The sequence below is a fragment of the Schistocerca serialis genome, chromosome 2 (assembly GCF_023864345.2).
Source record: "Schistocerca serialis cubense isolate TAMUIC-IGC-003099 chromosome 2, iqSchSeri2.2, whole genome shotgun sequence".
NCBI classification, from domain to species: Eukaryota; Metazoa; Arthropoda; class Insecta; order Orthoptera; family Acrididae; genus Schistocerca; species Schistocerca serialis.
In genome coordinates this window covers 939,178,048-939,193,495 of record NC_064639.1, presented here as the reverse complement: position 1 = coordinate 939,193,495, position 15,448 = coordinate 939,178,048, and the positions used below count along the sequence as shown (strand labels likewise).

The 15,448-nt window shown below is 44.0% G+C and overlaps 1 protein-coding gene and 1 non-coding gene across 2 annotated transcripts in view; both read right to left on the bottom strand.

Moving 5' to 3' along the window:
- Positions 1–15,448, bottom strand: part of LOC126456531 (extracellular serine/threonine protein CG31145-like) — an 847,422-nt gene that overhangs the window by 811,935 nt on the left and 20,039 nt on the right. The window lies entirely within an intron of this gene.
- On the bottom strand, positions 10,164–10,238 carry Trnas-gga (transfer RNA serine (anticodon GGA)). The gene has a single exon. It is a non-coding gene; the product is annotated as a tRNA-Ser (tRNA).

The window sequence follows — 15,448 nt, the reverse complement described above, 5'->3', positions numbered from 1 at the left end:
GGCGCAAAGACGCTGTTGAAAATGTGAACAAGCAAATTATAAAGTTAGCAACCACGTGAAACAGCTTTATTCTGTTTTACGTTAGTAGGCACGATCCAGTAAGTGTTGCAGTCTCAAATATTTAGGAGTTGTGGGAGCCCACTCAAAAGCCACGTAATCCATTTTCTATAGAAAATGGATGCGAAAAATTTTATTGGCTTTTGGACTGAAGGTCGCAAAGCCAGGGAAGAAAGATTAGAAAGTGCACTTCATTTACGATAGAGGCTTATTATGAAATTCTTTTCTGTCTACGATCCTTACAGCTAACAGGGCGATTGCAAGGGATTCAAAGAAAAGCTTTGTACTTTTTCAGAGGTTATTATGTTGTCTCGAGTACACTCAAAGGCCAGTGAAACATGCGCATAAAGAATATGCGTACACTTAAAACTTCTAGAAAGTACTTTCTTGCATGATTCGAAGCACCCTCATCAACGATTCGCATAAAAATTTGGAATAATAATTAATGACATATGTGGCACTCGTCCACGAAACGTGTACGAGTAGAATACAACTGCGGAAGCATCCTTCGACGAACACACCTAGTATATTAATAATAGTGTAAAAAGATAAAATGAAATAGTGATGTTATTATTAATAGTTGCACTACTGCTTTAATTTGTGTGGTCATTTATATACACGTTCGCAGTTTATGGTGCGCGACGATTCTTATATTGTAGAAAGCTTCCGCTTCTGCACGTACTGATGTACAGAGGGGATCATGGTACTGTAGGGCATAGTGTTTACAAAAAACCACTGCATACGGACCGGTATCTACTTACTATGAGTTGGCACCCATCGTTCAAACGCTCAGGGGTCCTGAGGACGCTGGCAAGGAGGCTATACGCCCTCTCGGACGAGGAAACATTGTCACAAGAGCTAGGACATTTTAAGGTTGTGTTCATATATAATGGATGCACTGATAATTTCTTTTTGCCTTGGCGTTTCGACCAGTAGCAGACGTATGTAGACCAGACTTTTTCGTAGTATATGCTGGGATCATGCCTTCAAAGATGGGAAGCATTTCAAGAATATATAATTTAAAGCATGTTTCGTTAACCAGTCAAAATTAGAGCGCTCCTTGGCTCGGTTAAAAGTAATCCAGGACTGAGGAGTTCCGGCGTTTACAAAATCCATTTCCATTAGGGTAATACGTGTATTGGGCAGACAATTTACTCCTTGCGCGACAGGTGATCGAAGCACCATCCTAACACACGAATACCACTCTGATGTGGCGGAGCACGGTCTAACCGAGGGAACTAGAGTGAGGTATCATGACACACAGTTGCCCACGTATCTCGCTTATGGAGTACTACCTTACAGGAATCAATTGAAATTAGACTGGCAGACATAGAGAGACAAAGCACATCCTTTAAGTAAAACGTGGAATCCCGTTTTATACGACATAAAAACACAACGATCTTTCACTCGTCCGGCAGACTGTTTTGACACAGATAATCGATAGCAACTCATTGTTTCTGCCAGCTGGCATCACTGGGGCGCTGCACGTTAACTTGCGCTAGGGGGCAGCAACGATGTTGGTTTCACGCGGCATGTAAAAGGGGCCATCGTTCACGGTATGAGGCAATTCCAGCGAGGTCAGCAAACAGTGTTCTAACCTGAAGATGGTAACCAGGTGACCGCTAGAATACTGTGCCTAGATGATCGTATGATCCTGCTGCAGGTCCTACAAGAATCAATGCGTGCAATGTTCACCAATGTAGCCGGCCGCAGTGGTCGAGCGCTTCTAAGCGCTTCAGTCCCGAACCATGCGACTGCTACGGTCGCAGATTCGAATCCTGCCTCAGTTATGGATGTGTGTGATATCCTTAGGTTAGTTAGGTTTAAGTAGTTCTAAGTCTAGGGGGCTGATGACCTCACATGTTAAGTCCCATAGTGCTTAGAGCCCTTAGAACCTTTACTTCACCAGTGTAGTATTTCACTTTGGTAGGTCCTTCGCGGTCGGCGCGAAGGATCACCAATTGCTGATACTCTTCGATGTAAGCCGTAATATTATAATCACGACCATCAAGCGATATGTTTTTCATAGGAACTAAGTCTCTCTGTATATTACGGATGAGCCGTAAGAGCACGTGGTAAATATCGCCAGAAGCGTGTCTCAGTAGACTTCGTTGAGCATTTCCGTACCGTTCTCGTGCCGATGAGTCGTGGTGCTCTTATCTGAACCCTTTCTAACTCTTCCGGTAATTCAGGCTGAGAAATAAAAGAAACGATCGGACCAAGCGTACTATGTGGATGAATATCACGACCTTATGACCCTTATAATGAATTATAATATGACATACTACAATTTCTACAGCTACAATCATCTACTCGTTCTTCTACAAATCACTCATTGGGCAAACACATTGGTTTTAACTGTTGACATTGATTCCTGCGACTTGTCAGCGATAATGTAATAAAATAATAGCGCTTCTTTTTACGTGAAGCTTAACTACCATTTTTCCATATGCGTTTTTTATCTGTACGTCTTTATCTCGTCGCAGCAATTGTGTAGTAATGTGATATTGCACGTAACTCAGTCGCTTACGAACACAGTAAAAGAGATACTGATGTTGTTGCCATGTCATGTATACACATAGCAATCTGCAACCGTTTCGTTCTCACTTTCATGACAAACGCCTGACGTCACTTTCTTTTCACAGAACCTCATTCCATTGAGAACAACTAACAAATTTACGTTCGCCTTGAAGTTTCCGATCTTAACACACGTCTCACCCGATATTCTGTTAATAATTATTTTCTTTACTTGGTGGCAGAGTTTTCATAGATCTGCATGTGTTCACCAAGGACACGTCCAACTACTATTCCATTATCTCCTAAATAGATCTGGCAAACCTACTCCTATTTTGTTTAATAGCTAGCGCATGTTTTCCATTCAACAGCAGGTGCGCCCCAAGGATCCGTCACACCACCATCATTCTACACAGATAAAAAAAATGTTTTGCATCATCTCGGTTCCGAGAGTTCCGGAACCCGTAAGGAAAATTGGAATCATTTCCGCCCTTTTTATTCTCATAACAACACACATTGCATCTTGTACCATCATACAGCAAGACCTTCAAAGGTGGTGGTCCAGATCGCTGTACACACTGGTACCTGTAATACCCAGTAGCACGTCCTCTTGCGTTGATGCATGGATGTATTCGTCGCGGCATACTATCCCCAAGTTCATCAAGGCGCTGTTGGTCCAGATTGTCTCACTCCTCAACGGCGATTAGGCGTAGATCCATCAGAGTGGCTGGTGGGTCACGTCTTCTATAAACAGCCCTTTTCCATCCACCCCAGGCATATCTGATAGGGTTCATGTTTGGCGAACATGCTGGCCGCTCTATTCCAGCGATGTCGTTATCCTGAAGGAAGTCATTTACAAGATGTGCACGATGGGGGCACGAATTGTCGTCCATGAAGACGAACGCCTCGTCAATATGCTGCCGATATGGTTGCACTGTCTGTCGGAGGATGGCATTCACGTATCGTACAGCCGTTACGGTGCCTTCCACGAGCGCCAGCGGCATGCGTCGGCCTCATATAATGCCACCCTTAGACAACAGGTAACCTCTATCTTGGTGCAGTCGCTGGACAGTGTGTCAAAGGCGTTCAGCCTGACTGATTTGCCTTCAAAAACGTCTCCGACGATTGTCTGGTTGAAGACATATGCGATACTCATCGGTGACGAGAACGTGACGCCAATCCTGAGCGGTCAATTCGGCATGTTGTTGGGCCCACCTGTACTGCGATCCGTAGTGTCGTGATTGCAAAGATGGACCTCGCCTTGGACGTCGGGATGAAGTTGTGCATCATGCAGCCTATTGCGCACAGTTTGAGTCGTAACACGACGTCCTGTGGCAACACGAAAATCACTACTCAGCAAAGTGGCGTTGCTGTCAGGGTATCTCCGAGCCATAATCCGTAGGTACTGGACATCCACTGCAATGGTAACACTTGAGCGGCCTGAGCGATGCATGTCATTGACAGTTCCTGTCTCTCTGTATCTCCTCCATGTCCGAATAACATCGCTTTGGTTCACTCCGAGACGCCTGGACACTTCCCTTGTTGAGAGCCCTTCCTGGCACAAAGTTACAATGCGGACGCGATCAAACGGCAGTATTGACCGTATAGGCAGGGTTGAACTACAAACAACACGAGCCGTGTGCCTCCTTCCTGATAGAATGACTGGAACTGATCGGCTTTCAGACCCCCTCCGTCTAATAGGGGCTGCTCATGCATGGTTATTTACATCTTTGGTCGGGTGTAGTGACATCTCTGAACAGTCAAATGGACTGTGTATGTAATACTATATCCACAGTCAACGTCTATCTTCAGGAGTTCTGGTAACTGGTGTGTGTATTGTCTTTTACACACTGCAGGCGTGCCGTCAGCGTTCTCCATTATGTCGAGGTCACTGTCTTCCCTGCTGCCCGCCCTGCTCATGATTCACTCCAACGATTCCCTCAGTCGCTAGTGAAACAAGTGGTACGTCATCAACCACGCAAGAATCCGGCCAATAGGAAAGCACTATGTGCGTTCCGCCATCTGTACTGTTACCAGACAATCAACAACCATCCAACCCAGCCAAGCACGCCACTACGCAGAGTAACTTGGTATTCCAATCTACTAACAATAAAAGAAAACTGGTCCCTAATAGGCAGAAATTTCTGACTTGTTGATCATGGGTACTGAATTCAAAGACCAGCATTCACTACCCTGTGACAGTATATGATGGACCTCTGCCTGTCCAACGTTTTACGACTCACTGAAAATTGAATAACATGCACTACACTTAACCTTTTGTTCTCATGTACGCTCACATACCTACAATATATTTGTTCCTCCTAGGTTAGCCACCAAGACCCCATCTTCCTATATTTCCAAACTATTCCTCCCCCTCCCTAAGGCAATAGGCGAGGGAAACTAGTGAACATGTATTGTTTTCAGGTACCTCCTCCGAAAATTTATTAGCCAACAAGAAATTCTTTTCTAGAATAGTAACAAGGTACAACAATCACTCTTTTCTTTTCTATTTAATAACGAAGAAATACTGAAGATCAGTTTAAAGAAACATTATTAAACTCCAAATATCATCTTTTTAAGTAATTCAGATATGCTTCACAGTTTTAAAAGGATTACAAAAGATCAGTGAAGTTAAATATTAGTAAATTACAACTGACCAGTCCGACGTCATATTGAGCACAAGTCCGCTGGCGGCAGAACAGGTCCCAAATCTCGCGCCCCAGCCCCCGGTGACAACAAGGGAAGTGAGAGTAAGTTGACCGCTACTGGAAACACTCTTTTAAACCATGACAGGCTAAAACAAAACCAAAGGCCACGAACCAGCTCTGAAAAACATCACCCACAAAACGGTTAACACGGGAGTAACGATGAATCAAAGGTTATTTGTACTTTAAACGTAAAACAAGTGTCGCCACGACGTTGGTAAATTCAAAAGCCGCTTTCAGAACTAGTATCCACAACTCTAAACGTACCTTGACCCTTCTTACATGAATATCTCTTTTTAAGATTTAATGGTCACTCATGGGTTTTTAAGTAGTCCAGTTGACTTTGTGGAATTCCTTCCTGTACAGTTTCATACACAATTTAACAGATGTAAGCACCGTTTGAGTATCATATTAAATATTCGACTTATTCGGCTAAACAGTATCTAAGGAGAGAGATATTCTACTGGCTGCAAGAAACAAGTCACTGCCACTGATTTAAGTGGATACCCTTAAGTTTACCACAGTGGCCAGAAGAAATACAAGCTTACAATGGAGCACAGGCCGCAAGGTCTTAAAAACAAAATCACAAGAAAACGGCAGTGGGAACTTTTAGTTAGAATCAGGTGGCCAAAATTCAAAAAACAGAAAAAAAATTACACTCTTAACAGATATGAAAATTTCCACACGGAAAAGACTTGTGCACATTCTGTAGTGTCTAGGAAATCCGCATACTCGGTTCGCTAGACAAACAATCAAACAACTCGTATAAATGAGTTTATTATAAAAAGAATAATTACAGATACTTAACTTTCAATTACAGATACTTAACTTTGGCAGTTACGCAGAAGCGTCGCAAGCAATAGGCGACATACGAAATAATAAGTCTTTGCAGTGACTGCTTCTCACTAACTGACAACACTCTTTCCTCAACTGCTATCGAAGTGCCTTAACGGTCATGCTGCTACCCAAGTGGGTCCACCAGTCGGGCGTTGTTCTTATGTCGTCTTCACCTGGGGTCCTGTCGTCCTGTAAGAGGGGTCGATCACTGTGCGATTGGCTGACTTCTACTCACAGCCTTCCCTTCCTTGTCGTACCCGACTGTCGTACGCCGTAACGCATTCCACCGGCCCCTTCAAATAATCACCAATTAAATGCAAAACGCTGGAACGCTGCACCACTGTCAAGCTGATTCAGTCAAACTGCAGACAACCAAGTTGCTGGCGAACATTATGACGCTTACCCATAAGCAGAAAGAGGCAGGACATGGCTATACCTCAACAGAAAAACCCAAGAACGCGTTAACCCGGTGTTGCGCTAAACACCACGACGAGGGCGTTTCGAGCGACTAGGGCTGCCCAAGGCAGTTTCTCTAGGCATCACCAAAACGCGCCGACATCTGCTGGAGGAACACCGAAAACACGTGAACTAGCGCAGCCAGGACAGCGATAGCGTCTCCGAGCGCGTCACGTCAACATCCGCTCCGTCCTGCACTGTAAACGTCAGCTCACGACGCTCGCACCACAAAATAGGTGCGCCAGCAATACTGGCCAGTTGCTCCCTAAGAAGTACACACGCTCCACTGGACACTACTACCAACCTCTGCCAGCTTCTACTATCTCAATCTCACTCGCCCCACTTCTTCCTTTCTGCCATAGAGGGAGACCAAAGACCTATATCCAGCAAAGAAAGTACTCAACTCGCCGATTGCGAGCTGTCGACTTCGGAGCACGACTCAAAATGGTATGAGAGCAAGTGGTAAAACGGTTGCGGCACGTAACATATTCCTCACAACCCGCTAGACCAACTTAATAACTGCTGTAATAACAAAATTATCATTAACAGAATCCTTTACAGCCTCGTTCAGTAATAGTGAAGAAGGCTGACTTGAACCGCATACAGTTTACAGTGTGCCGAATGCACAAGGGTTGGACAACTTTATGAAAACACAGCGAGAAGTGCATACCCGGACATAAATGCAGAAGCTAGCCAGACTTGCTGGTTGCACTGTTGTATTTGACAACGAACGGCAGCTGCACAATGACTTCAATACGTTGCAAACGTCAGTCGTGGTCAAAACAGCGTTCTGTGTAGTTGTGAGTGCATTATGTCGCATCTCAGAGCGTTCGATCGTGGGCAAGTACTTCGTACTCCTATGATGGGTGCTTCCGTAACAAGGTAGCCCAAGTGTCTGACGTTTCAAGAGGCGCTGTGTCGACGTATTATACCGCTTACAGAGGAAGGGAAAAATTTCATTCTAGAAGTCACAACGGGGACGAAAGTGTGTTTTGACTGATCGTGACAGACGATGATTGAAGAGGATAAACCGTGTCAGCAGCAAAACAACACGAAGGGAGTTCCATAAACTGGGAACTGGGAGACGAGCTGGAAATTCGAAACCACTCATTAAATGGTTCAAATGGCTCTGAGCACTATGGGACTCAACTGCTGAGGTCATTAGTCCCCTAGAACTTAGAACTAGTTAAACCTAACTAACCTAAGGACATCACAAACATCCATGCCCGAGGCAGGATTCGAACCTGCGACCGTAGCGGTCTTGCGGTTCCAGACTGCAGCGCCTTTAACCGCACGGCCACTTCGGCCGGCAAACGACTCATTACTGATGCATACACCAGAACCACGGCAAACATTGATTATGAAGCACTGTTTCCAGACATGGCACTCTTTTTTTTTTTTAATTTATTGGCTTTCGGAACTAACTACACAGCCATCTCGACATAGGGAATTATATTACAGCTTTTTTTTTAACAATTCATGGTAGGCATTTTTTTAAGTCGTACTCTGGTACATAGGTGCATACGATAACAAAGGATTACTTCGACATAAAACGAGATTTACAATCCCACTCAGAGTATACCAATACGAGTAAACAACACGAAAATGAAACACAGGATACATAGTGGTAGTATACTACAAAATCCTATTGGTAACACAATAATAAGTGATGACTCTCCGTTGTCCTCTGAGAATTGTTTCAAAAGCTGAGCATAGAGCACTGAATATTTGTGCAGTTTTATAAGGACCATTTAGACAGAACAGGAGAACAGTTTACAAGAACTAGAGTTGTGGTTTACAGCCACACGTATAAATACACCAGTATTGAGACACATACATGTACGTGTTACATAGTGAAGTACATTTAGAGGCTGAGCGTTCCACATTCTGCAGAGTAGCACGTGAGGATATAGTCAAGTTAATAGAGCTTTTGGTCCTTCCTGGCATTCTAAGTACCATGAGTATTAGAGTAGTAGCGCAGATAGCTACATCTTCCTGTTGGCACTGTTGACGAACTCGTACAGTAGCTTACGCGTTGCTATATCACTAGATGCTAACAAGGTTTGGAGACTGCTTGGGAACTGGTGAGCAAGACCCCGAAGATTAGTGCAAGGACGTTACGTGATACGTGTTCCGAAGCACTGTAGAAACACGTGGCTTGGATCTCTCCCTACCCGCAAACACACAGGGGGGGTGAGGCTGTATAGGCGTCTGTTGAACTTCCAATGGCTGTATTTCGCCCGTGTTACAACTGTCGTGAATCTCTGTGATGTTTGTGTCTTATTACATCATGGTACCCTTGGAATCATGGTATGAGCTAGTGCGTAGTGACTGCCTTTGGTTTTAGATGGGTTTTAGATGTCAGCGACGATTTTTCTTCAATGGCAGGGGTTCGGAGATGAAATGGGCAGCCATATCGTGATATTCCACCTGTCCCATGTTTATTCTGAAAGGTAGAATTCCTGTCAAGGATTACATGACCATTCTGGCTAATCAGGTCCTTCCTATGGTCCAATGTTTGTTCCTCAATGGTGATGCTGTGTTCCAAGATAACACGGCCACTTTTCACACAGCTCGCATCGTCCTTGACTGGTTTTGTGAGGATGAATCGTAGCGTCTCCCATGGCCACCACGGTCACCCGATCTCAGTATTATTCAAGCATTATGGTCTACTTCGAAGAGAAGAGTGCGTGATTGCTGTCCCTCTCATCACCGTTCCTGAAATGTTCACTATTTTGTCGCAAGAACGGTATAAGATTCCCTTGAAAACCATACAGGACTGTATTTATCCATTTCAAGACGACTGGAAACTGTTTTGAATCCCACCGCTTTTCCTAAAACGTATGAGGCAAAGTAATGCGTCGTGTTTTTGGTATTTCGTTCTCGAACCTCGTCATAGTTTGTCGACTTTCCGATTCCGGTCACGCTACCGTTGCCAAGATACGAATCAAAGTAAAGATTCAGATGAGGCAACCTTAGTCTTCAGTTAATGTGAAACATTCGAACACAACACGTCTGTTGCATTACACTTGCTTTCCTCGGTCACTTGGATCCAGGTTTCTACACAGCGAGCTCTTCATACCTCGAGAGTAACGGCCTTTGTTATCCCGTCATGACGCACCTCGTACTCGGTTTAAATTCACCCCTTAGGTAAACTAATTACCATAATTAAAAATGAAGGAGCCGGGAAGCTCGTGTTGTGTAAGACTTTGTAGCGCAAACGTTCTCGTCCGGCTTGTGTTACGCTGGAGAAAATATGAAGTCACACAGTGTAGGCTTACTCGGCCGGTGTTTGCTACAGTTAAAACTTCCGGGCTGAAAGGCTGTGATCGGTATTAAAAACTATTCCCTGACGTTTCGTTTACGATTGCGGGAAGTAAACGGCAACTGGCACCCTGGAAGTTTTAACTGAAATTTAAATGTTTAGAAATTTGGGGTATTTCTCATTTTCTTGAGGGACAGCGATTTGAAATCTTAGATTGCTTTTGATGACTATGCTTATGTTTTTAGGGCTATAGAGTGCAAAGCGACCAGCGCTCTTAAATAAAAGACTTAGAGATGAAACGATGAAATTTCCTGGCAGATTAAAACTGTGTGCCGGACCGAGATTCGAACTCGGGACCTTTGCCTTTCCCGGGCAAGTGCTCTACCAACTGAGCTACCCAAGCACAACTCAAGACCCGTCCTCAGAGTTGTAATTCCGCCAGTACCTCGTCTCCTAGCTGTAGTTTTAATTCCGTCAGTACCTCGTCTCCTAGCTGTGAGGACAGGTTGTGAGTCGTACTTGGGAAGCTCAGTTGGTAGAGCACTTGCCCGCGAAAGGCAAAGCTCCCGAGTTCGAGTCTCGGTCCGGCACACAGTTTTAATCTGCCACGAAGTTCATATCAGCGCGCACTCCGATGAAATCTCATTCTGGAGACTTAGAGATGTTTGGTTAGAAACTATTAAAACAGCAATAGACTGTTAAACCAAAAGGAAACAACTTATGTACACAAGGAAAAGATTTAAAGAACAGTTCTGACCTAAAGAATGTCAAAAAAGTAGTAGGACACGGATTACAAAAAATGCAGAATACGTCCATAAAACACAGAGACGTAAGAAAAGGAACCATATTGCTGTGGGAAGGTGACCACTTAGTAATAACTTCTGTCGAGATTTTGGGGAAGAGTCCAGGTAGATTATGCCAGGCTGTACACCCACAAACTGCAAGAAACGTACCGGGCTCGAAACTTTTCATTTAACATAGCGCGCAGATCCTCTGGGCGAGAAAGGACAGCCCTCAGGTCATATAACATATTTATTTAAATTGTTGTTCATCTAAAGTCGAGTTCGGTACATTTCTCGTACCTTTAGAATACCTCACCGTAGATAAAATCGATATATAGCAGAAAATGAAATTAACCATTTTAAAGGCCCCTATCAGTCATGGGAATTTGAGATTTGTTGTTTCCTTTTGAGATACACGGTTCTCAAGATACTTTGATGTCTCACCCTGTACATGTACAAATCATTAACAGGTAGTCGGTTAGGAATTACTTGGTCCTCTTATACGAGTGACAAAGGAATGCAGTAAAGTTAATTCCAACTTAATGTGAATGGTGTAATAAAACTGGTTATGGAGAGATAAATGTACTAACCGATCTTGAATCATATGAAATGACCTATTCCCTAGTTGAAGACTAAGAACCCAAAAATCCACTAACATATGGCTGTTCGAAAATGGATAAACGTCAACATATATTAACACAATGTAATTACGATGATCATTGTAGACTTCATAAAAAGGCAAGCAGTGATAATCACTTATTTGTACTTTATTTTTGACATATACATTTCAAAAGTGATTTTGCGAAATAGATAGAGATATGATAGTATTTTCCTTGCTGCATGTTGTTAAAGGTAAATTTTTGTCTTTGGGCTGTTCATAAGCACGAGTCTGAAGTGTGAAGATTGAGTACCAAGTTATGTGTGTGATGTGTTACCATGGTGGCTGATGTTGATTTGTATTCTGAAGTTAAATGACTGAAAATATATCTGTTCAACAACAGAAGGACCACCAGTGTTCATATCATTATTTAAAAAATGAAGGAGAGCATCCTCTAGACCAGTATACAAAGTTGCAGTTAAGAATGGACAGTAAAAGATGAATATAATGAAAACTGGTCCTACAAGTTCTATTGTTGTGAGTTAGTGTGTCACTAATTCACTGTACCAAGTGCTGTGAAAATGTGAACAGCCGCCCACATCATTAACTTAATTCAAAACTGATAAATCGGCTTTGAGCTACAAGAGGGTGATTGAGTTCAGAACGTGTTCGGCAGATTGTTGCTGTGAGCATTGCCATAGCCGCCCGTTCACCTGCAAACGATTATCTAGCCGATGCCAATCACGTCTGCAACTGCTGACTAATAGTGGATACGAAGGGTGCCAAATGAGTCGGCTACATAGTGTTTGTGATGGCACCACACAGACATTGCTACTGGTATCGACAGAATCAAATAACGAGGGGCGATCAGTAACTAATGCAACACTTTTTTTTTTCTGAAACAGATTGGCTTTATTCAGCGTTCCAACAAACCATATTATTTCCCACTCTTTTGGCTACAAAACTCTTTCAACGTAGTCTCCGTTCAATTTGACGACCTTACAATAGCTTACTGGGCAGGCCTATAGCCTATGCCCGCATGGTTTCTGGTTCGAAGTGATGAACCCATGCCGGCCGGTGTGGCCGTGCGGTTCTAGGCGCTTCAGTCTGGAACCGCGTGACCGCTACGGTCGCAGGTTCGAATCCTGCCTCGGGCATGGATGTGTGTGATGTCCTTAGGTTAGTTAGCTTTAATTGGTTCTGAGTTCTAGGGGACTGATGACCTCAGAAGTTAAGTCCCATAGTGCTCAGAGCCATTTGAACCATTTGATGAACCCATATTTCATCAACTGCGACGACGTTTGACAAAAAATTGACACGAGAAGCCTCGCACAAGCAATTTCGCACAGATGGTCCTTCACTGCTCTTTATGATCCTCTGCTAGGCGACAAGGAACATCTTCGAGTACGCTAACTGGTGGACAGGTGTATCAGCACTACCAACAGAGACAACTAGATGTGCAGCGAGGTTTTTGATTATGATCTGCACGGTGTTTGATTATAATCCGCACGTTCCATCACTGCAGTGGTCGCGGCTGTGTGCGTCTGGCTGTTACGCTGGAGACACGACAGGTTCGCGCGCCCTTTCCGCGGTGATGACAGACGCATCGCCCAACGACTCACCGTGGTTTTGTTCACTCACTGTGATTTTGTTGACTGCCAGGTATCTGTAGTCATTCTGCAAGGGCCTACCTGCATCCCTCTGGTTTTCGGCTTGGATCGCATCTCCGTTCCAGACACCATTTTGAAGGCCACGTACACTGATGAGCCGAAACATTATGACCACCTGCTTATAGCTTCCATGTCCATGTTTGGAATGAAGTAAATAACTGTTTATGCGTATCAGGGATCTGACGGTATGTTGGTAGTGTGGTTAAGGTATGAGGCTTTAGATGTCTCCGTGTAAACAACGGGCCGCTAATTTGGGTACGCGATGATGGCGGCCGATAGCGACCCAGATAGGTTCCGGAGGCGACTTTGGTCGCCGAGGCATCAACGTGACCTCACTGCAATGTTGCTCAATCCAGTGTAGCGCGGTTTCGGCTCCGAGACGCGGACAATTATACTGCTGGATGATTGACATCGCCATCGAGGAAGACCTTTAGCGTGAAGGGATGCAGGTGCTTCGCAGCTGTCAGCGTGTCCTCGATTAGTGCCACAGGTCACATACAAGCACAATACTACTCCCACCAGCCTGCGTCTGTGGCGCCCCCCACATTTCAAGCCGCCGTTCACCTCGATGACGGCGTTTATGGAGACGACCGTCGACTTAGTGCAGCAAAAGTGTGATTCACACATTTTCACTGATCGATGGTTGCATCCTGACAATCAAGTGCCCACTGCAATCGTAGTTGACGATGTCGTTGGGTCGACATATGAACACATAAAGGTGGTCTGCTGCGGAGCTCCATATTCCACAACGTACAATGAACGGTGTGCGTGCACCAGCATTGTTCTCTTTCGGCAGAGATAACACAGATCATCACGTACCCTACTTTACAGAGAAGGCAACCCCACTTTCTGTGAGGAGTCGTGGACATACAAACATTTAACTCCTTGTGGTAGCTTCACTGCCTTCTGCCTCTTTCCGTAGATGCTCAGACAGTAACACGTAAACATTAGACCAGCTACGCCGTTTTTGAGGTATTCGTTCACAGACTCTGCCTAATAATACTGTGCCCTTTGTCAAAGTCGCTTATCTCAGTGGATTTCCCAATCTGAAGCCCATATTCCGTCCGTGTCTGCTCCGCAGTAGCACGTATGTCCAAGTAACTTTGCATCGTAATTCAGATTGAGACAGGCACTGCAATAACGTATTTACCCGCCGACTCAGGGCAAGCCACTTTCAAGTGAAATGTGTCACCTCTACGGGAATGTACGAGTACCGGTTGTAGTCACATGGTTGACGGCGTATGGAAGTTCGGGTCTGGCCGTGGGTCGTGCACGGATAACCAAATGCTAATGAGAGCGCTTGCGTCATGCGGGAAATCCGGGTTCGAGCCCTCGTCGGGCAGAAATTTTCACTGTCGTCATATCATTCTACACCTGACAGCTGTTTAATGTAAATACACTACCACGCCGACATCCCGTACTCGAATAGAACATAATAACCACTGCGCCCTCTCCGCCGGTCAGTGGCAGTGTCGTTAGTGACTTCTGTACGTGCCGCTAGTATTGTAAGTGGTCATTAATATTTGTGTGTCATCTGCGTGATTCTGTGACAAATTGGTTCTGCGTGGTTTCCCAAGTATATTGTGTAGCTTCTGAAGGATGCTACTTTACGTTTCAGAGTGTTCTATTAGCCATTGTTCTCCAGAGCCGCCAATTAGCTAATCCCACATGCAATCAGACCGTGTAGTGTTAACTAATTAACATAGGCCTACATACTGAGGGGCGGACACGAACACAGCAATTTAGAAAAGATGGAGGAACGGTCCACTAATTACCAATACAAGAATTCTGCAGCTTATACGGAAATTGTCTGTCTTTATTTTTTCAAATAGATAACACGGTTCGGCAGACTGCATTGAACGTAATACGTCCTAAAACGAAAAAGTAATAAACACGGGGTACGCATAACTCATATATTACTAGAAAGAGGATTTGCACACTTATTTCTTTTCTGCCTTACAAAATATCTGAGGATGTTATCCATTTGAAGAAACAAAGTGTCATCTGGTCATATAGGTTTTGTAGTAAGTACATCACGGTCTTAAACCTCTAGAAATACTTCGTGTCTTTCACTATTCTCCAACTTGGGATTCAGGCAGAAGGACTCTTAAATATAATCGGTCAGACGAGTCCTCTGTGCTCTAGAGGGCAACGTACGCGTGCGAGAGATTTCATTTTTGTCTTAACTCTGTTTTTTAAACCGCTCATCCTAACATTTACACTTTTGTTAGAATCTGAGAAGAGTGCAAACAGACTTTCGATTGAGTAGTGTAGGCTCTGGTCTCATCCAAAAACTGACACAAAAGTCAAACATAGACAAGTATTCACCCAGAACGAAATTGTGTAATTGCCAAATCGTGAAATAGAGTGACTATACTTTTTGAAACGTATTTCACACAAAGCTTAAATGTTATCGGTAGTTTACATCTATCTTCTGGATAAAAGTACTAGCAACTGAAGCACTTCAGGATATATTTTCTTTTCTTTGAACACTCTTTCGTCACCCTTCTGTCACTTAGAGAGTTTAGTACAATTATTCAGAAGTGTTTAAGCAGTATAAAAAT